Source organism: Ursus maritimus, unplaced genomic scaffold, assembly GCF_017311325.1.
Source record: "Ursus maritimus isolate PB19 unplaced genomic scaffold, ASM1731132v1 scaffold_27, whole genome shotgun sequence".
Lineage (NCBI taxonomy): Eukaryota > Metazoa > Chordata > Mammalia > Carnivora > Ursidae > Ursus > Ursus maritimus.
Genome location: NW_024425230.1, coordinates 23,791,042 through 23,816,934, shown reverse-complemented (window position 1 = coordinate 23,816,934; position 25,893 = coordinate 23,791,042). Strand labels below are relative to the sequence as shown.

At 45.9% G+C, this 25,893-nt stretch overlaps 1 protein-coding gene across 1 annotated transcript in view; it reads right to left on the bottom strand.

The window, feature by feature from the left end:
* EFL1 (elongation factor like GTPase 1) overlaps positions 1-25,893 on the bottom strand; it is a 120,664-nt gene that overhangs the window by 32,347 nt on the left and 62,424 nt on the right. The window lies entirely within an intron of this gene.

Genomic DNA, 25,893 nt, shown 5'->3' with positions numbered 1-25,893 from the left:
AATTGATCATGTCCAGATACATATGTCTGAAAATACGAATCATTTCTAATTACAACTCTTAGTTTTTAAAGTCCATTAACGTGATGAAGATGAATCGCTACTGAGATAATCTCTTTTCCCAAATACTTGCATAGGGGTCAAGGGCATTTGGAGACTTCACGTCTGAGGCTGCTACAGAGCACCCGACCCACACCACCCTTCATAGCACCCCCATTTTAGGAGAGGACATCAGCCCCCCACCCCCACCCCCGCCTCCCTTCTGCCTCCCTCCCTACTTCAGGCTCCCGGAGATGGCTGCCTAAGACCCTCCCGGAGGGCATCGGTCTCTGAGCAGATGGGAGCTCAGAGAACGCCGCACAGGAGAGCTAAAGGGGTGCACTGAGCCTCGCATCCACGGTAAGAGCAGACAACATTTTAGAAGAAATCAACACACACAGGGCCATTTTTGTGCTTCTGGGCTAAAGATTGGGGAGGGCAGGGAAGGGGGCACAGGAGAAAAGGCTGGGGACATTTGATCGGCATTCCAAGTCTCCATTTTGAGCTCAGAAACAACTAAAGGAGCAAGGAAACAACCCTGCTGCCTTTGGTTGACATCCTGATGTAAAGGTACCAGGGTGATGGGATGCCACACAACCCAACGTTCAGCCTGGGAGGGGAACTGAAACAGAAGCTTCCGGCACACAAGCTCACAGGGTGGTGGCGAGGCCTCTTGGTGTGACCACACAGTGCGGACAGACCTGCGCTGCCCCCCGCTGAACACCTCCAAAATTCACCGCCTGACTGCATTAAGGGAGCGCTCCAAGCACAAGGAAATCTTCCTTCCCTCACGCTGACACCGGTCTCCCCCATGGCCACACGTGCCCAGTTCGGCTCTCCAGAGGTCCTCACCAGACGTGCCTCCACGCTCACCGACCGCCCCCGGGATTTTGAAGGCATCTGTCAGATCCTCTGAAGCCTCTTCTGCCTCACACTAAACATCATTAGCTCCTTTAACTGTTCAGCTTGACATGATTTCTAGACCTTTCTTGTGCAGGGGACCCTCCCCAGACTGAGGTTTCCAAGGTACTAAATTTAGTCCCTGTGCATCCAGGTATTATCTGGTCAAGGTGTAACTTTCTTATCACCGTGCCTCTCGGCCCAGCACCCAGAAAGGTCTACACTGGCCCCAGCTTCTCGTTACCTCCCCCCACTGTAAACGACGACAGAACAGATCCGGGTCTGCCCAAGCTCCCACCACGTCTGCTAGGAATAACATCATCTCCGCTGAGGCCAGCCCCTGGATTCCCTCTGATGACCAGCGCACATGTCCTTCCTGCACGCACGGCACGTGGTTTCAGTAGAACGAGAGAGGCCAGTCCCTCCTCTGTGTCACCGGGGATGCGGGCTGCAGATGGTCAATGCATTGTGAACGCGGTCTGTCTGGACGTCTGGGCTGCATTCTGCTACCAAATTACCAAATCTACTCTTGCTACTTAGATATGCCCAGATTTGTGAACATGATTATAATTCCCCCAAAAACAGAAAAGAGAAAAGAGAATTTGACTATTCCTAGTCAAAATTAAGGATTTATTGAAAAGGCAATGTTCCAAAGATAGTAAAAAAAATCCACCACCTGTATTATATGTTACCATTTTTACTTATTTTAAAATACAATCTTAAAATCTAAGAAAGGAAACATTAAGGAAGGTTATTTGGGCGAATCACAAAGAAAAAAAAAGATTTAAAAATCACTTTGAGAATTTCTTGAAATACTATCAGATAATTATTAAGTGTACAACCTGATATTTATGCAAAACACAGTTTAAAAGAAGTTTAAAAAATTTTTTTATTACGTTGTTTTCAAATGATATCAAGTATAATTTTGACGAAAAGTATACCCAGAATCACACCATCCTAAGACTGTCACTATTTTCATTCGGATGCATTTCCCTCTTCCCTCGCCCCCACAGGCACACATAATTTGCCATGAAGATGTCCATGTAAGTTTTTATCTTTTCTCTTTTACTTCTGTTGCTCTCATCACAGCGATAGCAATTACGGAGGAACACTTTCTTCACAGAAAGGACACTTGCTAAGGCATTTTTCAACTGGGACTGAGCAGGGTAAAGGACACGTTCCCTCAAGAGAATCATTTCAGAATTTCTGGGATGGAACAAGCAACAGTTTAGAAAAAAAAATTCAGAAATTAGGATGCCATCAATTTGGCTGAAGGACTAAAGAGAGGAAAAGCTTTTTTTATTTTTTTAATGTTTATCAAAAAAAGGCCTATGATCTAAATACAAGATGGAGGGAGAAAACAGGCTGAGGAAACAGGAACATGGGATAACACCCAGAATGCTAGCGTGTTTCTATATGAACATCGGTAAGTGTTGTCTGGTTGAAGGGACTACCCAAGTCCTCTCTGGTGCTAACTTTTCCCTCCACAAGTGCACTTAGTTACGTGAGCGTGTGAACTCCGGCTCCCAGGCTGGGGTGACAGATAACCACCCAAGAAAATGCTGAGTCCCTGTACCGTGTCCGCAGGCCCTCGCCACGCCAGCCTGCCACCCCCACCACCCCCTTCAAAGTCTTCTTCCTCAAAGAGCAGCATTGCACAAACACTGTCAGGCCCCAGTTTTTCCCCAGGCTCTCTCTAATGTTTCCCTCTACAAAGTATTCCAGAAACAATGTCAAACAGCATCTTTTAGGTTCTGAAACTGGAAATACAGAGTCTGAGAGATGGATGGGCCCTTTGCTGACAATGTTCTACCCAGAACAACTCCCAATATGCAGAGGCCGAATGAGTCTAGGACGAGGTCACCCTGGTGGGCAGGAAGACGGTAAACTGTCACTGAGTTCTGACACTGCTTCCTGCAGACTGAGCCCACTGGCCATCCGGACAGAGAACAGCACCCCTGTGTTCAGGGAAGTCTGGGTTCTGAAGTGCGCTTTCAACGTGGGAATAGAAATGGTATTGGAATTTAAAAAAACAAAAAACAAAACACTTTGTGGGAAAACATGTTAATGGTCTAGGTAGAATACGGTCTCCTAAATGCCATGATTTCATTTCAAGCCAACCTGAACATTACTGCTCAAGAACCACCAACTGGTTCCTCTTTCTGTTTAATCCATCTGAGCTAACAGCTTCCTTTAGCTCTGCGTAGTAAATGCAAGTTCTGCACCGGACGCCTACCAGAGCCTCAGCCCGGGCGGGCAGTGAACACGACCTCAGGAGGCCGCTGAGCCTTGACCAACACGGCGCTCAGGGGCACCAGCCCCTGCGCAGCTGAAAATCCATCTGTGACCTTGACTCCCCCCAAACGTAACTCCTAACAGCCTGCTGTTGACCCGGAAGCCTTATGGATAACATAAATAGTTGACTGACACGTATTTTGTGCGTTATATATTTTCTACACTGTATTCTTATGATAAAGCGAGCCAGAGAAAAGAAAAGGTCATTAAGAAAATCATAAGAGAAAATACATTTACAGGACTGTACTTCATTTACTGAAAAAAATCCACAGATAAGCAGACACACGCCGTTCAAACCTATGTTGTTCAAGGATCAATTGCATTAAAAAATTTTTCTTTTCTTTAAAGTACAGGTTTCCATGGGGCGCCTGGGTGGCTCAGTCGTTAAGCGTCTGCCTTCAGCTCAGGGCATGATCCCAGAGGGTTGGAATCGAGCCCCGCACCGGGCTCCTCCGCTGGGAGCCTGCTTCTTCCTCTCCCACTCCCCCTGCTTGTGTTCCCTCTCTCACTGGCTGTCTTCCTCTGTGTCAAATAAATAAATAAAGTCTTTAAAAAAAAATAATAAAGTACAGGTTTCCAGGGTGGTGCGAATCCAGAGAACCACTGGTTTTGGAAGACCACCTTCTAATCTAGGGCCTTCTAATCTAGATACCAAAGAAGCCCATATCCTCTGCCTAAAGTTTCATGCCCTTATCGTGTATCTTTCAGCAAAACTCAGATTCTGTCCCCTCTGACTCAACTACGGAGGGTAGCACAGGGGGTACACGCACTTTATAATGTGTCATGGAGGTAGGTAGGTGATGGGTACATGAATATAAAATATAATCAAGGGCCCTTTCCAGGCCTCCTCAGCTAATATAACAAATAGCTCCAAAGTAGACCAATATTGCTTAGCTAAGGTTTTCAGAGGACTCGTCAAGTTTCCCCAGTACGCTAAACAAGTCCATTAAATCAACTGCCCTTCAGCTTCTCGGTGTTACAAGAGGCCCCAGGGAAAAATCTTACAACAGTGACATCACCGGGTCAGAATTTCTTCTTCTCACAGGGACAGTTGGAGCTCATAACCAGTTAATAATAGTTCTTAGGCAAGTTACATCAAGACCGGGGGCCTGATTCAGAAGAGAGACTACGGTAAGGAGAAAAAGGAATACCTGTGGAATCAAAGATACCTTTTTTGGAGATGTGTAGGCTTGCTGTCTTTGTCTATTTAGAGAACAGGTAGAAACTTGCCCTGCAGGGTCCTGCATCAGGCAGGAGTGATAACTGGGGGTCACGATGGCATCTCAATTGATGTCCCAAGACAGAACCTAAGGGAGCCAGACACCTCCACTCCTGCAGGAATAGACTGCCGCTGTACAGCCTGGCTCTCGCCCAGGGAATGACATGGTCAGGGAGGTCTAGGATTAAAATAATGGAAGAAGGGGCGCCGGGTGGCTCAGCTGGTGAAGCATCTGCCTTCGGCTCAGGTCATGATCTCAGGGTCCCAGGATCGAGCCCCACGTAGGGCTTCCTGCTCAGCAGGGAATCTACTTCTCACTCTTACTCTGTCCCTCCCCTCATGTTTTCTCTCACTCGCTCAAAAAACAAATAAAATCTTCAAAAAAAAAAAATAAAATAGTGGAAGAAATTCCATCATGGGCCTGGAAGTCGAACAGATCACTGAATGCTGCCTAATATCCTATCTCAGAGCAAATAAAAAGGCAGTCAGTTAAAAAACAAAAAAAAAGCCCTTAGGTTATCTCTTGGTGTGTCAAACCAGGACAAAAAGGATCTCCAGGGGCGCCTGGGTGGCGCAGCGGTTAAGTGTCTGCCTTCGGCTCAGGGCGTGGTCCCGGCGTTATGGGATCGAGCCCCACATCAGGCTCCTCTGCTATGAGCCTGCTTCTTCCTCTCCCACTCCCCCTGCTTGTGTTCCCTCTGTCGCTGGCTGTCTCTGTCTCTGTCAAATAAATAAATAAAATCTTTAAAAAAAAAAAAAAAGGATCTCCAGAGGCTAGGCCCAGGGGAAAGGAGGCAGCACTTAATTATTTAAAAAAAAATGTTTCCTACTGGAGCAGAAATGAATGGAAGGGCTGAAGCTAACAGGATGGTGGGGAAAGGAATTCCAGGCCAGGGGCCCAGCGCCCAAAGCCCCAGCGTGTTCCGGGCAGGCAGGGGCATGCAGGGCGCCTGTGGCACAGAGTGAGGGTGACAGCAAGCTGGGCAGACAGGAGGCAGACGGGGACACACACAGAGGTCAGGGGATGCGAGCGCCACCTCACGCCTGGACTTTCCATGGAGGGCGGATGCGAGTGACCCAGAGCCGAGGCGGAGCCGGCAGCCGTGGCGGTTACCCCGGAGCCGGGAAGAAGGGATGAGGCTAAGACCCAGATTTCACACCCAGATGTCAGACCTGGACAACTAGGCAGAGGACCACCCGTTATAAAGTGTTTCTCTACACTTCTTTCAGGTTCCTAAGTGTTCCTGTCATTCGTATATGTTCTTTATTCATACACATTGTGATTCATTGTATTTTGTCCTCCAGACTATAGTTTCTCTTTTCATTTTGCGTCTATTTTTTCTCTCTAGTACCTTTCCTGAGCTTTTTTGTTTGGGATCTAAGCTTAAAAGCTTAGAAAGTTGTGCTTTTGAAAAACTAATACATATTTATTCAACTTTCTGTTGGTTTTTTGATCCTTTCGTTTTAAGGGCAGGGGCACAAACAGGCACTTCCTGAAGTTTTCTCAATGAATCCATGAGCACGTGAACATGTGCACAGCTCTGTCCTCAGAGCTTAAGATCTGGAGAGGGACAAAGGCAGACAGTCAGTGACAACACACCGTGAGAAACATCACAAGGCATGGGGACGACGGTGCAGGCGCGGTGGGAGGCGGCGCTGGCATGGGGGACACGGCCCCCCTGGAGGCCCAGGGAGGGACCGGTCCCCACCTGCGGAGGCCCTGGCGGGCAGGCAGGACTGCAGAGCCATTTGCAGCCCACTATTTCCACTTCTCGGGGACCCTGAGGCTGCCACCGCTTCTTGTATCTCTCAGCACGCGTTCTCGTTACGTGTGATTTGCAGTCGGAGGAACCAGCGTTAACTCCAGCTCCAGCCTATGCCGGCCACCTCCCCTCTCCCAAGTCCCAGCGTCCTCACAGGCAACATGCAAATGCAGCAGGTGGCACTTTTCCAGGGTTCCTGTGAACATGAAGACACCACGCACTGCATCCGAGTCCCAGGACGGAGTAAGCACGCATAAACAGAAGTGGCAGCATGCTGTTTATGGTACTTGTCTTATTAATAAAGTTGCTGACCAATTCGGGGGTCGTTTCGGTGTATGGTATGAACTGCTTTTATATATATATGCCATTAACTGGTTAACTGTAACGAAGGTTCTGATAACTTCCTTTGAGGCATAAAATTCATATTCATAGTCAGATCCATGCATGAGCTTTGTGTCCTGGCCCACTGACCTACATTTATATTTTACATAGTAATACACTTTTATGAGATGCTCCTTTGAGATATGTTTCAACTCAAATGGTTTAAATAAAGCACAAAGCACAAAATGCCTAGCACAGTTTACAACAACACTGGAAATGTTTTAAGGTTAAAAAGAAGAAAAGAGATACGGCTTTACACAACCGGGAAGTTATAACTGGTCTTCTTTTTATGTTTAAACTCGAAATATTTCCAATTACAGGCAGGAAGCGGAGTCACATCTGGATGAAATGGCAACTTCGTCACAGGCGCACAACAGACCCTGGCTGAAATGATCCAGGGAAGAAAACAGAGGACGACCTGACTGCACAGTGAGGCCAGAGAAGAGCTCCCCAAGCTCCGAGCTGCGGATCACGTTAACGACAAATAAGACGGCTCTGCTCCTAACTCCTTTCTTGGAAAGTAACGCAACTGAAGGAGAACAACTGTCCGGTGTAGCAATGGCAGCGTGTCTTACACAGCAGAGAAAACGCACAGAGAGCCCAGAACCCGGACGTGACCAAGGGGCGGCACGGGGGAAGGAGGGATCACTGGGAGAACATCGCTGACACAATTAGCTAATGACATGGAAACGATAATACGCACACCTCTACCGTGCAGCACGCGGAGTGATAAATCTCACAGGGATCAAAGACCTGAAGGTGAAACACAGAAACTGAAAGCACGAATCACAAGATGACTGGTAACTATCACTATATTGTAAGAACTGTATCCTGAAAATGCCAAAAATTTTAAAGTTACAAAATATTTTCAATGTTTAAAAGCCAAAGGATTAGTAAGCGTAACATATAAAGAATCTGTAGAAATCAATGAGAAAGACAGGCAACCCACTAGCAATACAGCCAAAGAACATCAGTAGTTCCAAGAGAAGATGGGAAGAAAAGGAAGCCCTGAATAGTCAGAAAGCATATAGAAAAGAATCAATCTAAATAATAACAAGGTAAATGCAAACTAAGACAAAGAGATGGTATTTCACACCAACAGGAGTGGTGTAAGTCCAAAGAGAGCACGGGTTTGGTAAAGAGGTGCAGAAAAAGTAGGTCTTCGGGCACTGGAGACAGAAACGATGGTCACGACCACTTGGAAGAACAACTGGGCACGTTCCGCAAAGGACGCCCGGACCGTGCAACTCGCCAGTCTGACTTCAGGCTGCAGATCCCCCACGGTGCCGGCAGCATCCCACAGGCAGTGCTACAACTCCAGGGGGACAAATCTAGGCGATCTGGTGTCTCCTGGGCACATTCTGGCTGGCATCTACTGCTGGCATTCAGAAGGCAGGGCCGGGGCCCAGGGCCTTGCAATGTGCACGCATGTCCCCCCTTGAGGAATTCCCCCAGGCACACACCCTCTGAGCATTCTGCTGGACAAACCTGTTTCTAACCATCTGAGCTTAAACCTAGCTCCCTTTTAATAACGAAGTACTTTCTTCACAATTTAATACACTTTGAGTTTCAGGAATTCTGTTCAGAAAACGAGCTGTTCCCCGTATGAGCGAAAGCCACTCGCGGCCTCTGAGTCATCAGTACCACACATCGGCATCAGGCCGCCCCTGCAGCCGCCACGCTCCCGGAGACTGGGAGCTGCTCACTTGACGATGCCATCGGTGTGGTAAGCTGGAGCGTCCGCACGCTGCAATGTACTTAATTTCACTGCGGATCATCTCTCCTTTATTTATCTTCATATCACAGCAAAGGTAACTGTATTGATGTTTTTGAAATTAGGTAAGCAGGCAGATTATTTTATCTTTGAATTTCATTTCTAGGTAGATGTTTATTACATTATATGCTATTTTTACGATTATAAAAAAAATTATTTTTAACCAGAAGATAAAAAAAAAAACCCACCTTCGGCTGCTTCTGTGCCTTGAATGCTTGCATTGTTTGACCACGCAGCAATAAGCCCTGCGATAACCCTGCGTGTGTCACACCTGCATTAGCCAGTGTAGGCCCTAGAAACTGAAACTGTGCTCTCAGCCCCGGACCGCCAGACTTGGATTTCCCTGGTGCCTGGTGTCCGCTGAGGGAGTTTTGGATTCCCAACTGACGGGGAGCTGGAATGCTTCTTGAGGTTAATCAAGGTTCTGAGAGTGAGGCGTCTGATAGTCTTGGACTGAAGGCCCTGTTCACTCTTACTTCCACGAAGACCCTAATCTCCAGACCCCCTCATAGGCCATCCTGGCATTCGATGTGGGCCTGTGTCACCTGATCCCACCCCAGTGTCCTCTACCATTTGTAATAATCACTTTTACGATGGTTAATATTTTCTTCAAAGTCAGTTTAGTAATTACAGAATTTAGAGCATCCTACAGAAGCTTACAACCCCATATATCATGATTTATTTAAGAGTAGAGCTCAAAACAGTTGGTGAAGGAATATTTCATGTAATTCCTGCACGTTTTACATTTATGGCAACAAATATGCATGGACCACTTAGGTTTACAGGTCTGTGCTGACCATCACGGAGGAGACGGAAACGAAGACCAAGGCCCCACATTCAGTTTTCTCGCATTTCGTTACTATAAGTGCCCTGAGAACATTCTGAAAGCTCACTCACATTATTGCTCAGTCCCTGAGCCTTGGAGTTGGAGATGTTTGAGACTACTGCTATGTGTCCCCATTCTGATGAAGCATGGTTACCACGACACAGATACAACTCACTTGATACCAGAAGAAAGGTAATTCCTAAGAAAAGGAACACTATTAAAATGTTAACTAGATTTTACACAAACACAGGTCATCCTCATGCAAGCCAGTACTTTTGCCAGTTCACGCAGCTTTCAGAGCAGCTGTCCCCGCAGACAGATCGCTTCATAGATGAAAGAAGAATATATCACTTTAAATATCAGTGAGGCTTACGTTATAGTAGTAGTGGGCTTTAACTTTATAATAACTGAAAGCGGTTGGCTAGAACTGGTATGGTATCAACTCCCCTAATAAAGGACCAAGGAACCGGTACTAGAGGCTGGATTAATGGGAGACTCAGCTTAAAAAGAAGTGAAAGCAGGAAGACGGGGCCCCAAACTGATACATCCATTCTCATTTGCTGCCTTCTTGTAAAATGACAGGCCAGTAAAATCTCTACAAGGTAGTTTTCATCACTCTAAGTAAGAACATCCTAAATGTCTAGCAACACGCTGAACACACTGTGTCTGCCAATAAAATACCACACGACAAATCAAATTTTGAAGACTACTTAGACACAGATAAAGCAGAATATAAACTTCCATGCAGAAAAGATGATATGAATAGAAGAGAAATATAACTAAAGATGAAAACTGTAATACTATCAGCGTTGAAATTATGAATGATTATTTTAAAATAAAAAACACTGTAATTTTAAGAATGAAAAGTTCTTAGACACAAGCCACAAGAACTTTGGAGGTTTTTTTCTGTTGTTGTTGTTTTTTAAGAGCTGTCATTAACAGAATCAAATGAACATAAACGATATAAACTGATCTACGGCAGAGGGGATGCCGCCGTGCAGTGCGGGTCTGGTAATGACTCCAGTCACATACCTGCCCTGGAAGAAACAATCCATCTGACCCCACCTCATGTCATCTTACCACCAATTTTAGACGGGTCACAAGTCTCAATCTCATAAATAGAACAAAAAGCTTACAGAAGAATAACACAGAACTTCTTATGACTTTGGAGCAAGCAGATTTCTGAAACAGGACACAAAAAGCACTAATCATATATTAAAATTAAAAACTGTGGTTCACCAAAAGCCACTGTTACAGCAGAAAGTAATTCCCCAGGTAGGAAAAAATATCTCCAATAAATACATCTAACCAGGGACTTTAATGCAGAATATATAAAGAATGTGTACAAATCAATACAAAAGGAGGCAGAGAGCCTTAAAAAAAGCAGACACACACTTAACAGGCATTTCATAAGTGGGTAAAAATCAATGGTCAATAAATAAATGAAAAGGAATTTAAATTCATTAGTCATCAGGGAAACGAATGTAAGATATTACTCCACACATACCAGAATGGCTCAGTGAAAAACGAAGAGACGTTGGCAAAGAGATGGAGCAACTGGAATCTTCAGCGAGCTCCTGGTGGAAGCAGAAACTGGAACATTCACTAAGTTCGTACATACGGCCACTCGACGACACAGCGACTCCCTTTCCGACAGAAGTGTGTGCAAATATTCAGGAAAGGACACGTACGGGAATATTCAAAGGAACAATATTCCTAACAGCCACGCGCTGGAAATAAACTCGACACCCACCAACAGACGAGTGGATACGTATTATTGCAGTCACAGTAAACGGCAACGAGGAGGGACATGGGTGGCTCTCGCAACAGCACGCTCGACACGTGAGGGCATTCTCTATGATTTGGCTTACACAAAGCTTAACAGCAGGTAAAATGAACCTACGATGCGAGGAACCAGGACGGCGGCTCCCCTTGGGGGAGGGGAGCAGGCGGCAGTAACTGGAAGGGTGCTTGGCTTCTGGGGTGCTGCCCGTGTTCCGTTTCTATAACACTGGCACACGCAGCATATGAACCTCTAGCAGGCTGTGGTTTAAGGTTTGCACACTTTTCTCTATGCCTGTTATTCATCCATAAAGATTTACTTACAAATGTTATTTGGCACAAATTACAGGCTACTTCAGGTGCTTCTAAGTCTTTTACAGATGCCATAACTCAACTACCATTTCAGAGCCTTCACAAAGGAACCGGCAGCCGGAGAAAGACCACATGGCTTATGGCCTTGTCTCTCTTCCCGCCACATCGTCCAATGACGAATGAAATGTGTCTTCCAGTGCAACGTCCTTATGTGGATTCTTCTGAACACTGTCTGTCCTTGAGCAAATCATTTCCTTATTCCAGAGCAGCCAGGCTCCTCCTGGCTGTGGGCATCTGTCCACCCTCTGGCTCCTGCCACACTCTGCTGTTCGTTCAGAGGTCGGCCCTTTTAGATTCTGCTGGGAGATGCTCAAAATGGTTTTGAAAACGATTCCTTGGTTTTTGGTCTGTTCCATTTTTCGGGAAAACAAAACAGTCCCTAGCAAACATCACACAATTCTCTACTGCTACCTTTATCTATTTACAAAAAACATCCAACACGTTACCCAAAGAATTTCCAACTGTCTCCTTCCGCCGCTACCGGCTACCAATGCTGAAACCTACCCACCATCAGAGTAAGATGATCTCAGTTACATCATGGGAAGCATTTCTTTGGCTCCAAGGAAAACAGAAAAAGTGCTGCAAAAAGTAGGTCAGCAAAATAACATGAAAGTCATTTCAAGTTGATTATTTCCATAATGTGGTCCAAAGCGGCCTTGTGTATGGGGGTCTCTGGACAAAGACCCCAGCAATACCGCTGTGAGAAGACTATCACTTCTAATTGACCCCAAATAGGAGACCCTTAAAAAGGGATGTCAGAGGAACCTCCTTTCCTCTGCTGGGGCCCTTGGTGTGTTTTCTCCAACAACCACAAGCGTGCTTCTGATTTATTAAAAGGCCCTGCCCCTAGTGAAAGCTGTTACAAACCAGAGAATTCCACTGCACCACGATGCAGAAATGCTGATGGAGCATCTATGCCTTCCTGGGACGGCCTCATGCAAACCACTCTCAGGCCCTCCTGCCCACGAGAGGGCTTAGATTAGCCATAACCAGATCCCACCGGCTCTCTGTCCACCAGTTCCACCGGGGCCTTATTTGGCACCTGTCCATCGGTTTCTCTGGGGCTGTTCCTCAAGGGCCCAAGATACTTAGGCACTGGTGTTGTGAAGGTGCCAAGACTCTGCAGGGGTCTCTGAAACAGAAATGCTGCTTCTTCCTCTATTTTTGAAGATTTTATTTATTTGACAGAGAGAGAGAGAGAGAACGCACACAAGCAGGGGAAATGGCAGGCTCCCTGAGCAGGGAGCCTGATGTGGGACTCGATCCCAGGACCCTGGGATCATGACTTGAGCTGAAGGCAGATGCTTCACCGACAGAGCCAGCCAGGCACCCCTAAAATGCTTCTTCTGTATGCTATACTCTTCTCGTGACCGAATGTCTCCCAGACGTCACCTCCTGTAGGTCCTACTCTTGCTTTCCAAAGGTCCTGGTCATGGGAGCACCAGGCCTGGGCCAAAAGGCAAGTCAAGTGACAGTGTAACACCATTCCTTCCTCCAGACACGAAGGTTTAGCTACTGGATTACCCAGTCGTGTGTAGTTTTTTATCTCTTAGGCTGAGTTTCCTTCCAAGAGGTACCTCAAACATCCTCAAGGGTCTGTCATACCAACTGGCTGGATATGAGCCACATCCGAGCCCCAGAAGATGATGCTGTCCACACCGCAGCTGCTCCTTGGGACTTCGCTGTGCGAGTTACTACCTACCTTCAGAAAAGGGCTCACAATATTCAGCAAGGGTGGCAGAAGAACAGGGTAGTGGGAGACGTGGGAGCAGCCAGGCTTCCAGATCCAATATATCAGGCTGAGCAATGCCTTCTCTGGAAAGCAAAATCGTCTCCAAAACCGTCGCTGTTGTAGGTAACATCAAGGGCCCTCTTTAAAGATTTGCAGACAACTTTCATAGCTTGCTTGTAAAGCAGCAATGCCCTTGATTTAAGGGCAGAAACATAAACTATAAACTCCAGCAAGTCCTCCGAGCTCATCCATTTTACAGAGTAGGGATCTGAGGGGTACAGTGGGCAAAGGTCGATCCCAGATTGTAGTTCTGGAGAGAGACCAATTTCCTGACTCCCAGGCCGGGGCTTTTCCCTCTGTGCTGTGTTTGCTCCATGTAGTCCAGACAAGGTGATCTACTGCTTTCCAAGGACAATAAAGAGTTGTAACACCTGTGCTCCTTGCCAGAATCACTCAAAGTGTCACTCACAGAACTTTCCTCCCCTGGAGGAGAAGTGGGAATGACAAATCTGGTAGGGACGCAGGAGAGGAGGAAGAACGGCTGGGGAGAGAGAGGCAGGGGCCGCCCTCTCTCCCGCACAGCTGGTTAGTACACACGGCCAGGAACCCGACAGCATCGCAGAGATGAAGCAGTAATTCCCAGACACTCCAGCGTCTATGCCCAGGGTCATCGGGCTGGGCAACCGCGTGCTCGGGGCTCTACCTGCAGATCGCTTCGTACGGGTGGAACTGTCTAAAATGAAGGTCAACTGGGGCGCCTGGCTGGCTCAGTCAGTTGAGTGTCCGACTCTTGATTTTGGCCCAGGTCACGATCTCAGGGTCGTGAGATGGGGCCCCGCATCAGGCTCTGCGCTGGGCGTGGAGCCCGCTTGGGATTCTCTCTCTCCTCTCCCTCTGCCCCCCACCTTTCCCTAAAAATCAATAAATAAATCTTAAAAAAAAAACCTGGCACTAAAATAACCCCCCCACGCCCCCCCCAAAAAGAAAAAAAACCACACACACACAAAAGTGAGCCACCACAAAGTCAATGCAGAGACGGTCATTACAACACTCTCCGAGATGGGAAAAACCACCCCCGCCACAGACTAATGATCCGTCAGGAAGGGAATGGTTTGAGAAACGTGTGATCCATTCATCACGTTTGTTTAGCTATGGAGAAGAACACAGTAAATCTGAATGCAAGAACAGATTCTAAGATACAGAACTAATAAAATATTCAAACGCATAGGATAAAATAGCAAAACAGAGTAAATAACATTAACATTGAGTCTCTCCCTTCAGTCCTTTTTTTTTTTTTTAAGTATCAAGATGCTGCTATTCTCGCTAAGAAGATATACACGGCACACGGGCACAGCTGACTGTGAGGAATAACGGGATTCTTAAAGTAGGCCGTTCCCAAAGCACACAGAACGCACAAAATGATATCCAAGTTCCTATAGCTCTAAACATCCAGGGCTCCCGCGGGCCCGTTTCCGTTCCATTCACATATGGCTCACTCTACAGAAACTCAAAACCAGATTTTGTCCTGAATTTAACGGACCTGTGATAAAATGATCTCCAGGAGACCAATGAGACTCGAGTTCATTTGTATTTCTGCATTTTGCATATATGTTCAGGAAAACAATTTAAATTTTAAAGTCTCTGAATATCATTTCAGGTATAGTTTGTGACTATCCTTGAACACGGGAAGGAAATGACATGTTGCCTTCTGTCAGTTTCTTGATACCCATCAGACCTAGCATCCTCCCTGACAACACAGAACGTCACGAGGAGTCACGTAACACGCAGCCATAGAAGCAGAAGGACCTCGACAGCCTGTGTGCTTCCGCACAACCTGCTGCAGTGGGGGAGCCCCCTCCATACCATCCCGAGGACGGGGCGCTCACAGTAGCAGGGATGCGGGTCCCTGCCGAGGAGCAGGGCTTCTAACTTGTGTGAGCGTGTGTCCGAGTTCGCGGCTGCATCATGAACACCCAGCGCATGACACGTACACGGGTGTTACACGTGTGAGGACATGCAGGAGTTCACGGCTTCATCGTGAATACCCAGTGCATGCCACGCACATGGGTGTTATACGTGTGAGCGTGTGTACGAGTTCGCGGCTACATCATGAACACCCAGCGCATGACACGCACACGAGTGTTCCACTGCCTCCGTGTGTCAGGCTCTCCCTGAAATCTCGTGCTGTGTTCAGAACACGCTCCTTCTGAGTAACGCCGCTGCCTCTACTTCTCCCTTCTGGAATAACACCAGCCTTTCCATACTGGAGAGCTAGTTATCACATCCTCCCCAGCACCTCTGTCTTCATAAGTCCCCCTGGAAACGTCCAATTCCCTCCATTCCTGGGCCCATTTCTAGGCGGCTGTTTGTGTGAAAAGGTGTCCAGCTTGCGCTGAGCAGGGGTCCGCCGGGGAGTGAGCGGTCTGAGACAGCAGCTCACAAGGGAACAGGTTCCCACAAGGGTCACCCATATCTGAAGGATTATTCTGTCAGGAAAGGCAGGGACCGAGTCCATCCAGAGGTGGCAGAAGAGGGTGCGAGCCGCCTAGAAGGCATATTTTGTGGGTATGAAGGACAAAGAGCCAAGACGTGGTGCAAAGTCAGGTTTAACGAACAGAGCAGTCAGCCAGCGAAGGCAGGGCAGGCACAGACGCAGAGGGGAGCCGGGCACCCACCCCTACGTCCGTGCTGAGCCACAGGGCAGTTTTAAAAGGCACGGCTGCAAAGCAATGGTGAGGTCTGCAGGTGGATAGGATCACCGGTGGGAGAGAGAGCCTGGTGCGGCCATGTGAGGCCCACGTAAGGTTTGTAAAGGGAGCCACAGCACCAAGTGGGGCCTGTCCCGGGAATCTTACTGGAGAAGCACTTCGGCTGAATACTAAGTGAGGAGCGAAAAGGATCAATTTCTCAAATGTGGGGAGAAAGAAGGGTTGATAATCACATTTTATCATAATTCTGTCCCTAATATAAAACTTTGTTTTCTTAATAATGCCAAGCATTCTCTATGCCTGGGTGTGCGCCCGATTCTTGAGGCACGGGGGGTAAAAACAGATTTGGCAGTGAGGTTTCTTTCTGCATGCAGCACCCACTGGCTCCTTCAGTAAGTTCACCTCGCCACACTGCAGGGGCCACACCTGCCTCCCCTGGCCTGGGGTCACGCCACCCCCGAGGGCACCTTGCCCTGTGAGCAGTCGCCGGCCCTGGGTCCCTGCTCTCCCGAGCGCCCTGCACCACTTCCCCGGACAGCAGCGGAGGCCAGCTGAGGAGGGCAGGTCTGGCGAGGCACGGCACCCGCCCTCCCTAAATCTGATAGATGGAGCTGGAAGAAATGCAATCATAACAAAGGTTCTAAGGATGGTCCAGGAAAATTTATTCTGTGGCTCTGAATTTCTAGCCATTTTGAATATCATCACTGGGTTTACAATAAGCCCTTGTGTTCTCTGTTTGTGAACAGGGTCAGCTGGCAGCTGGTTACATTTCTCAGGGAGTTACTGAAGCCAACGTTAAAACCAAGCACAGGATTCCCTACAAAGTGCAAAGCACCGGGAAGCCTGCCCGCAAGAAGAAAGTCAGGTTATCTTAGGAGCCCAGGAGCAAAACACTTGTCGGTCCATATGATTCATGAAGGGCTCACCTTTCAGGATGGCTAGAGCTGGCCGTGCCCTCCTCCCCACAGGCTTGGTTTACTTGCTGTGGGGCTGTGGTGCTCCCGGACCACAGAGGTGAAGAGAGACATGAAGCAGGCCAAAAGAGAGGCCAAGAAAAGTGACTCAGTCTTCTGGCTGTCATGAGAATCAGCGGTGAATAATTCTTTTTATTCCAGAGCTTTGGCCTATGATATTGTTAGGAAAGTCATCATTACAAACGTCTACCCTGGGAAGGCCGGCTGCTAGACTGCCGTGCACAAGGTCTACCTACATACGGGATTCTGAGCACCCAGTGTAACTCCCGGTATCCACGGGAGAAGCTCGAGGAAGGGTCAAACCACGGCTGGTGACACACACTCATGCCAACCTCAAAGAGTGATGCAGGAGTGTGAATTAGTTTCAAAAAGTTATCTAACGACGGGAAAGACAGCACACAGCCACTAGGTTGGCATGGGAACCCCTAGAGCTCACCCCCCGGAGCAGGAGGGGTCAATTACCTTGGTGAGCCTCTCCTGAGAAGGAACCGTCCTCCCATTGCTCCGAAGGCACGCTTCGCGCTCACTCATGGTGCAGTTAGACCCCCCAGCATGGCCGACCCCCATCAGAAACATAGCCCACATTCTGAGTGGGGAGGGCAGTAATAGGCCGGGCCGTGCCCCGCACGCCCCCCGCACACCCCCTGCAACGCCTCCTCCAGCCCTGCATGTCCCTCCTGTGGTTTTGGGAATTCCACCCCCTCTCCAGCCTTTTGGGAAAAACGGAAGCAAAGCAGATTGTAAGGAAGAGGACAAATATCCCAAACTCCCCAATTCCTCAGAGGTTGACAGATAAAGGATTTTTGGACAAAATGAAGTGAAACAATCTACTGCCAGAATGTGTGTAACATGAAAACAAGGAAATGCAAGGTCTTCTCAGGTGAGAACTCTGGGCCGAGAATGCATTAGAGCGACTGGATGAGAAGCCCGCTGCTGGACGGGAAGGAGTTAGAGCGGCTGGGTGAGAAGCCCTCTGCTGGATGAGAACGTCAGGAGACCCTTATGTCCCAGACAGTGCTAACACAGAGCGGATGCTTCAGAGAGGAAAAGAAACTTGTCTCCACGTCGGCCAGCACAGTGACCTCCGACAGAGCCAGCGTGAGTTCTGCTGCTAGCACGGACAGACGGACTCCCAGCACACACACGCGCCCTGCTAGACCCCCAGGAGCACCGCGTGCGTGTCTCTGGCCTCCCTCCCTTGACGGGGTCGGGACATCAGGCCACCGAGTTTCAAAAATAAAGAATTAAAGCTAAAATTACACCTGTACCTCACACGGGAGGCCTAGGTAAAAACACACGTGTATGAAAAGTGAGACGGGGCCGCGCTCGTTTCTGTGAGCCCCACACTGAGACTCTCAAGGGGGGTGTTTATCAGGGAAGGGGGAGGCCGGAACGCTTTTCTACCCGCCACCATTCGGCTTGATTCATCACAATGTGCGTATTCTTAAATGAAAAGAAAGTTAAAGAACAACAACAAAGTTTCAACTACCTAAGAGAAATCAGGGGAAACAAACAAAGGAAAAAGTACATCGTTGCCTATAAATTTGAAAAACTTCTCTATGGCAAAAATAAAAGCTAATAGGCAAACCAAAAACTATAAAAATTATATAAAGCGTATATTGGAACAAAGATGAATAGCCTCCACATATAAAAAGCTTTTTTACTAATAAATGAGAAAACGAATAAAATACAGCCAAGTTTAAAAATGGAGCCAAAGAAACAATTCAAAACAAGTAACACAAGGGGCCAACTTCCAGGTAGTGCTCCACCTTGCCAATAACAAGAGACACGCAAATTTAAATGACGACTTAGTACCAGCCGCTACTGACACACGTGCAGGACTCTCTGACCTAATATTCTCAGCCTAGAAGAGTGGACAGTGTTCTCTTACAATTTAAACATCTCTACGTACATCGCTCTATTCCCACGCGTTCCTAATACACGTTTCCTCCTCTCCTCAAGGAGAAATTTATCTTTAGATTGATCTCTTCAATTATGCTACTTACCAATCCTACTGTATCAGTATCACCCGATTTTCCTGGTTATTCATTTACTGGTGGTTGCTTTTTCTCTGATTTCCCTGGTACAATCATTTGCTGATCTTTTTCTTATGAAATAATAAAAGCAGATGCTAGTTTTTTATACTCAGAGTTTCAGAACTGTATCTCTAGGGTTTGGTATGTAGAATCTTACTTTTGTCAACTTCAGGATCCACGTAAGGCACGCTCCTTTCTACCTTCAAATATCCCTAAAATGCAGGGCACTAGAAAATAGCGGGAAAGGCCATTAACAGAACACAAAAATATTCTAAAGAACTACCCCGTGTTGTCTGGCTCTCTAGCAAAGCCCGGCATGAAAGTACATTCTCTTCACATAAAAAGTCAAAGGAAATTTTGCTTTAGCAGCTAATACTCGATCAGGCTGAACCCAACCATTTCCAAATATTAGACGATCCAATTTCCCTGCATTTTGCTATTGCCAGAAGCACTGCAGACTTATTTTTTGAACCTTTTCTGAGTACTTATTACAATTTTGATAATCTGGCTTGATTATAAATTACACAATTTATTTATTTTTATTTAAATTTTGTTAGCTAACATACGGTGCAATATTGGTTTCTGGAGTGGAATTTGGAGATTCATCCTACAACTGCCCTCCTTAATGCCCATCCCCCACCCACCTCCCTTATAATTTAACTTATAATAATGGCTGAGTTTAACAACTGCTTAGCAAAATTGGCTCTTGTGAGCCCGGCAGTTTCCTTTTTCCACATCTTGCAGGGCCTGTAACAGATTTTCCAGACTTGAGCTTTCTATTCCAACTTTCTGGAGGCTCCTGTTCTTGCAGAAGCGACCTTCACAGTGCTTGTGTCCTTGATGATGGAGGCTCACGCTGCTCTTACGTGCATGGCCCCCCGCGCCCCCCCCCCCACAGTGCTGTGCCACTAATTCCATAATTGAGGGGCTCACTGGCATGCACTTCTGAGCACCTCCGTGGGACCTCAGCCTGCAGTGATTACAGCTACTTTCTAGAGCGATGCTGTTGACTATTCCCTTCAACCCTGGGTTCCCCATCACCCTACCACTAGGATATCTTGTTGAACCTTCTTGTGTAAGCTATTTCTCACCTACTTTTAAGTGTGATTTCACAAATGCTCTCTGTTACATGTCACCTTACAGAGGAAGTTAGCAGGGGGTGACGGACAGCACTGCCATCACAGTGGCTTTGTACGGAGGGCGCGCTTGCCGGTGAGCAAAGCAGCAAACACCGTGATACACATTTAAAGTTCAAATTTCACTTTTATTTCCAAGAGTAGGGAAAAAAAAATACTGTAAAACGGGTGCAACTTCCACTAACGCTGTTTGGTTAAAAGGAAATTCAAGTGTTTTAAATCAAGAGATTACTATATCCTGTAGATGCAAATTTAATTTCTCCTTGCTCTAAATGTGACTTGAGAGATTGTATTTTAGTATCTAACTGGTGAGGATTATTTTGAATAAGTTTTATTATTAATTGTGATTTTTAGTTTATTTTATAATATAAAACTGCTTTGCAGTTTATATTTTGGGAACTTTATCAAGATTTGGCCTGTAATCTAGAATCCAATTTGTAAATTTAATTTACACATAGGGAACAATGTTTTCTATGCACCTACTGAATTAAGCTTACGTTCTAATGAAGGAAAAAGATGGACCCAGAAGGATAGAGAATTCATGAATCACAGCTTTCCCTTCTCGGAATTCTGGGGACAGGAAAAGAAGCCTGATGCTGACATAATTTTCTTTTTCTCGTGGGTACCCCTGCTTTCAACTATGTGGATGTTCTGGAATATGTAAATATATGTTTTTTAATTCTTGAAATTCTTGAGATTTCTGATTAGAATATTTTTGGGAGTCTTCTCTCTCGTGCTCCTGCGCCCAGCCCTCAACTGTGTCTGTTCCTTAAGGTGTGTGTTCCACTCGAGGACACAAGTCCCTGGACGCTCTCCTCCCGTGACTTCTTTCTGGTGTGAAGACACACATGCACACACATCAGGACACATGTCCATTTATACTGAACTCATTGTTCTACTTCCCATGTGCCAGCTTTTCACTCACAGTCTGAGCTCTGTTAGGGTCTCTGGAGGGCCTTGTTCTCATTCATGGACTCGGGTCTCCTCCACCTTGATCTGCTCCTTCACGGCTCTGTTTCAAAATCCTACAGCCAGGTTTGTCATTTCCAGTAATGCTTCTGTTCTCAGTTCATGTATTTTTCTTGAGTATCTGCTCTGACTCTTATCAATGCTGTTCCTCCTAATCTTACCCTGGATAATCATTCATTTTTCTAAGTTCCCTCCAGTTTCTTAGAAGAAGTCTGTTCAGACAGTCCTATTGCTTTTGTGGGTCAAACTGGTCTTTTTCCTTTGAAATGCTCTTTCTGTACGTCCAGCAGTTCTTCCGTGTTCACTGTAGGAGAGGGAAGCATCTGTTTGGTGAGTGGTGGGGAGCTGTGCCAGAGTACTCAGGTTTCTGTTTGAATCTTTAGTCTTTACAAAGAGAGGAGGGAAGGTTGGAGACTTACTGTAAATTTGCCATCTTGGTGATGTAATCATCTATATGGTACAGAAAGGGCTGGCAACTGAAATCAGAGCCGGGGGTTTTACTTTTGTCTCAATATTTTTTTAACGTCTTCAGTAATATAAGCAATAATACTGGTTTAATAGGGGTGTGTGTGCATGTGTGGGCACACCTTATCTTTAATGTCTGTGGAACATTTTTTTTTTAAGTAGGCTTCACACTGGGAGCCCAACATGGGGCTTGAATTCACAACCCTGAGATGAAGACCTGAGCTGAGATCAGGGGTTGGACACTTAAGGGACTGAGCCACCCAGGTGCCCCAATGTCTGTGGAACATTTTAAAAAGGGACAATAGGTCAAAAGTAAAATCTGAATAAAGTCCCCCAAAACATATATTGCACAGCTATTTTATTTTCTGATTCTCTTTGGATTTTTTCCATCTTAGGTAACATCCTTACTGTGATCAAAAAAAAAAAAATAGGACTTTCTACAATGAAAATTATTATTTAAAATTCAATTCCACCACCTTAGATATTTAAGGAAAACTGACAGCTTTCTTCACCCCGTATTTTCCCCCTGGCTACATCGAGAGCTTTCCCTACACATACTACTCATTATCCACAGCTCGTTGTAAAGAAAAACAACAACGGAGTGGAAACCTTTGAGGTTGCTAATTTCTAAGATTACCTAAAGCAGTGAAGTTTTCTTTTATGGAAAAGCAAGTTTAAAGTTTCATCATTCAAACGCAGCCTATCTAAAACACCTGGAAGTGATTTCCAAGTTTTCAAAGTCACTATTCTAATAGGTATTACTTCCAACCTAACCATTACTGGCCTTTGAAACATAGAAGCTAAGAGCAGACTGGACAGATCAAATACTACAGATAAAAGCACTCTGAGAAGCGTACCGTGCTATAAGAACATAAGGTGGTAGTATTAAAAATGGATCTGGACATGAAATCCCAAACTCAGTCATTTCAACGATTCCCTTAAACCTTGGACGAGGGCAGAGAACAGTGAGGCTTTAATCCAGACCCAGTTCTGCCTCTCACCGGGGTCGTTCCGGGCCAGTCAACTCCAGTCACATTACACTCCATCCCTACGTGATTAGAAACAAACAGGTTTTGGTCAAGTGCCCCGGGTTTTCACTCAAACCCATCACGCTCACTTTCTCGGAGGACTTTTGCAAACTACGTGATCGAATTTGAAAGTAACTTTTCAGGAGCTGCATGTGGTCTTCCTGACAAAGAAGAGCTCTGTATTTGTGGCAAAGTGACAATTTCTGTCTGTAACTAATTGGATGGTGATAAAATCATCGCAAGGAAAATGGACATGCAATACCAGCCGTAAGAAATCTCCGACTCCAACACACAACGTGTTAGCTGAAGGAAATTTACAGTATCACGCTCATCCACCCAGGAATACACATCTGAACACCAGCCGAAGCTGTGCAGGAAAGAGCTGCTGAAGGTACAAACTAATGGGATTTTTTAGCATCTGCAGAGGAAAAACAAGGCGAGGCATGCTGTGTCTGAAAGTAACAAATGCAGTAAGTAAGACCAGGTGTGCAAACGTCCAGAGCCTACTACAATAATTAAAATACAAGCAGATGTACCATTCTGTCTTTTCGGAACTACAGCAACTGGAGCTATTCATAAATAATTACTAGCAATCATGGTGGTCAGACCTGCTGCTCTGTGCCTAACGAGGGGCTTTCGCAAACATTTCCTTCTCTGGGTTTCACAACGCCATAAGGTGGAAAGTCCTCATGTGAATCGATCAAGAAATTAACAACAGTAATGAATTTGAAACTGTCAGAAGGGAATGTGGTATAATTTACCTGTAGCGCACAGTCCCTCCTGACACTGAGTCAAGAACTCTCTGCTGAACTACACCACAGTCATTATATATTAAACGCCAAGTTTACAAAACAAAGGAGAGAGGCAAAAATTGTGTGTGTGTCTGTGCTGTGTAAGGAAAACCTATGCAAGGATACATCCCGATTTGTTACCAATGGTAACCTCAGAGGAGTCGTTACAGACAGGATGCTATTAATTTTTGACTTTTCTGTATCATTCAGATATTTATATCAGCACGTGCTACCCGTGAGATCCAAATAAGTGAAAACAAAATAAAAGCGTATCAGTTAAATTTGCCAACAAAGAATGGGTATTACTTTCAAAACAGAAAACAATTCAAATTTTATACACACACACACTCACACATTTTAATAAAAATGAACACACCTCTGGATTGTGCTCTGGTTTGTGACCACTGGATCCTGAAAACGGAACAGTGAACTTAATGACCAAATACCCACACTTGCTGCAGGAAAAAAAAATACAGATTCAACTGTATGTACATTGACTGAGCATCAATCATCGCGTTTTAAACGGTTACCTAATGACTTAGGCCTTGGAGAATATTTGCACTCAGTCTATCCACGGCCTTCCCTCTGTGCACTCAGTTACGTCCCCGCGGGCTCTGCAGATAAGCAGCCCTCACACTCGAACACAAAGTCAAAGATTACTGCACTTTCTCACTGTCAAAGGTATTTATTCTGAAGAGTCTATGTACAGCATTATTACATGTAAAAACAGTTCCATTTGTTCATATTCTGCCTAAATTTGGAGGCACTCGGCTAGAGTAAATTTGGCAAAGCCTTTAAAAGAACTAATTTTTTTTTTGGTGGTATAAAATGCCTATCAAAGTACAAGGCATGTTTTGCAAATTAAATTCTTTAAAAGGGCGTTCTTCCCTCCCTGGCTCATAACTGATTGTTACCAAATATACTTAGCTTTCAAATTAAGAAGCCAAACCCATTCTTTAGAAATACCCGTGGCTCAATCAGCTGAATATGCCCACAAAAATCTGTGGCCTCATCCACAATCCCCTTGCATGGCTCTCCAATTACCGTCCCACGTGGCCTCTCCCACCTAACTCGGGGCCCCCGCTCTCCTCGGCCTCGGGACAGTGTTGTCGCCAACACTCCTGGCATTCACGGTGGCCAAACCAAGCTGGTCTCCGCTTGGGGACTGGAAAACTCCTTTGTCTTTGTATTTAGCAGCAGTGTAATCTCTGAAAAAGAACTCTAACTGAGAAAGTGTTTACTGAGGACTTTTCTGGGAGTCCCTAGGTAACAGAACAAGATAAATGGCATCTCTCCCACAGCTGGGTTTGGTCAGTGGTGCTGTGGGGCTCACTGGCTGCTCAGCCCCAGCTCAATCCGGCTCCTTCATCCACCGGACTTCACACTAATCTCAGACCAGACCGAACTTCACCCTTCATTCCACGTGGCCAAACTGTTCCCCCCAAGTTTCATTCCAGAAACGTTTCTTTAGCTCTTACCTAGTTCAGAGCATATTACCAGATGCTGTCAGAGACAAAGATGAGCCAGGTGCCATCCTGAAGGAATTTATAGTCTCTCTTAAATTGGTGGGACACGCAGGATAGCATTTCAGTGTTGACTCTTATGTTTAAAGAATGATTTGAAAAACATAAAAGGCAATGATTTATGGAATTAAAAATAGGATATGCCTTCCAAAACATTAAAGAATCCAACAATACACAAAAATATAGTAAAAAAAAACGCACAAAAGACACAAAAGTATTGTTTAAAAAAAATGCACAGAAGAAACATTAAGACCAAAGCATAAAATTGAATAATCAAGGACAAATCCTTCAGTCATAACTAAAGTGAACCACAGAATTCAGCGTCCGAACTAGGATTTTCGGGGGTGAAAGGGGCACAACGCCGTCCCTCAGACAACAGGCATAAACCAGGGCAGGCTGGACAAGCCAGGCTGGGAGGTCTCAGTCCAGTTGGTGTAAAGATAAACAGCTCGCTTGACCAAGGAAGGGAGATCGAGTCCTGGGCTCCAGCACTCACCTTTTCCGCCCACATCCCTCCCCACCACGGTCCTGTTTTCAGAATCTGAAAGTCAGAGAGGCACACGAAACAAAATGGAAAACAAAAAAGGATTCACACACACACAAATATTCCATGACGTTTGCAAAGAACGAAGCTACAGACTTGGTACATTTATAGCTAAATTTCAATTTGGTCATAATGTGAGTTTTGGAAATACTGGGCTTCCGTTTTTAAAAACACTTTTAAATTTTAACGCAGGGTTAACACACCTGGTTTCAGTTTTAAACTTGTCTAACCTCATAAATGGAACTGTTTTCCAAATTTAGTATCTAAATAACTGTGAATATATTAGACTTTTATGGGCCAAACAAATTCAGAAAACAGTTACTCAAAAAGCGAAGCTATTTTGAAAGATCTGAGTAAGACCAAGGTTCCATTACTTGTAATCTCTTACAGCTACAGGAATCAGGCAGTGTCTGTCACATCTGGGCAGATCCACGTGTCTACGTACCAAAGACGCCCTGCCACACGCGCATACACCCAGCCTAGTTTACCTCACATTCTGTGCTCTCCCTGATGCTGGCTCTTAGGACAAACTAATTTCTGGTGAACACACTGAACATCAGAAGCAACAAAGAAGCAGACCAGACACATGGCTGGTGGCCACAGGCTGGAAACTCAGGCACCCAGTAAGATGGGCCTCTA